We start from the raw sequence: 2,031 nt of genomic DNA on the forward strand, positions 1-2,031 counted from the left end.
TGTGGGCTCATCCGTCCACGGAATGAGCAAAGAGGGCATTGCGGCAGTAGACTGTCTTGCAGAAGAAGGTGTCCTGCGGACATTTACCAGTGATAAAAATATCTTGGTAACACTTGCCCAAGCAAGGCAGAGGCCAAAGAACGTGTAGCTGAGACACAGAGGCCCAGAGCCACGCCAGTACGGCTGGGAAGAGGCACTGTGAACAAAAGAACTGGATCCGTCACGTGTTTTTAACCTGTTAGTTTCCTTATTAGATAACCCATAAAAATGAGTATTGTCTGCGGTTTCTGTGTGACCACTGCAAGGGGTTATCAACTTCCTTCGGAGACCGGTTTCAGCCAAGATCCATCTGATATCGGTAATGTTGTCTCCTTTTCCGTCTCCTCTTCTGCATCGGACTGGAATTTCTGGCAGCTCGCTCCTGATGTCAAGCATGTTCTCGTTCCGTTTTCTAACTCCTGGTCTTTGCACATTTCATTACAACCCATTCTTTTAAATCTTTTGTCAACTCTTCTACTACATCATTTCTTCCATTCGCTTTAGCTACTCTACGTTCAAGAACAAGTTTCAAAGTCTCTTCCGAGATTCATGCTGGTCTTCTCCTTCTTTCCTGTCTTGTGATGACCTTTTGCTTTTTTGTGTGCACGATGCCCTTGGTGTCACCCCCACAATTCACCTGGTCTTCAGCCTTTCATGTCCAAGACATCCAACCTATGACTGAAACGGTATCTAGACTCAGATGGGACATATGCGCTGTCCTGTGTTGGCTGTCCTAGACTTGTGATTTCCTTCAGCTTTCACTTGAACTTGCCGATGAACAATGCGTGGTCTGCCCTGCAGTTGGTCCCTGACTGTGGGAAACAGAAAGATTTCTCCCAAGTTGTCTCCCCCAAATATATGCCAAACTTAGCTGCCTGCTACACGTGATGAATGACTGTATACTTGGAGGTCAACAGAAGTAGGTCAGGGGTTATTCTCCGTAAGGGTTATCAGCCATCCAGAGCAAGCAGACACTACTGTTTGTCCCACAACAAGGAGGGCCCACTCCCTTCTGATAAGGATAGTAGTAGATTGTTTCCCTGAAGGAGAGCCCAGGGAGGTCAAGACCACTAAAGGGTGACCAAGGTTTGGCCACCATCATGAATCTAGGGTCCACCCATCTTGTCACATGTATACCTCTAGTCCCGTCCATTCCTATGTGCACACCCCTAGCTCATCCCTTCCTGTTATGCCCATTGTACATCCCCTTCCTATGATGTGTATGCCTATTGTACTGCCCCTTCCTGTGACGTGTGGTTACCTGTAACCATGCCCCCCTAAGTAGTTATAAGCCTTGGTTAGCAATAAACATCTCTCCCACTCTCTCCCCTGCCCTCTGCCCACGCTGTGCGCCAACCTGGCTGGTAAGATCATGGCCATCCATGAGGTGAGCATGTTACCATGAAGTGTGTCTGACTTCTCTATTTGACTCTCTCTCCTATCTCTCTAATGCTCTCTCTATAATAATCTTTATACATCTTAACTGTACAATTGCGCCTGTCGAACCCGAGATTAGTTGTGGGGGGCTGGCCTTTCCCCTACACCTGACCTTGTTCTCAGATGATATTGAACTTCTCCGTCAACTCGTTCCATTATGCAATCAAGTTGATTCCTAAACATTCCATCTGGTAGCATCCATCTGAAACTTGCTTTGAATTGTAGGGTAGCTAAAGTGAATGGAAGACAGGATAAAATCAAATAACTAAACAGAAAATCCCAAAGGGCAGCTCAAGAAGACAAGGTAAAATCTCATCATGAACTGTGCAAAAACCTAGAGTTAGAAATGTGCACAGTCTTCAGAAGGACACGCTCAGCATAGCTTAAAACTGAAAAAAAAATTCAAGCCTTGAATTGCGATGTTGGAAGATTCTCTGGGTGAAATACTGAATGATTCAGGGAGCATCAAAAGGAGATGGAAAGAATACACAGAGTCAAGTCACCACAAAGAACTAGCTGACATTCTACCATCTGAGCAAGAGCCAAAGGTGCTGA

Source organism: Echinops telfairi, unplaced genomic scaffold (genome assembly GCF_000313985.2).
Source record: "Echinops telfairi isolate 266 unplaced genomic scaffold, ASM31398v2 ScPeMD7_7417;HRSCAF=8455, whole genome shotgun sequence".
NCBI lineage: Eukaryota > Metazoa > Chordata > Mammalia > Afrosoricida > Tenrecidae > Echinops > Echinops telfairi.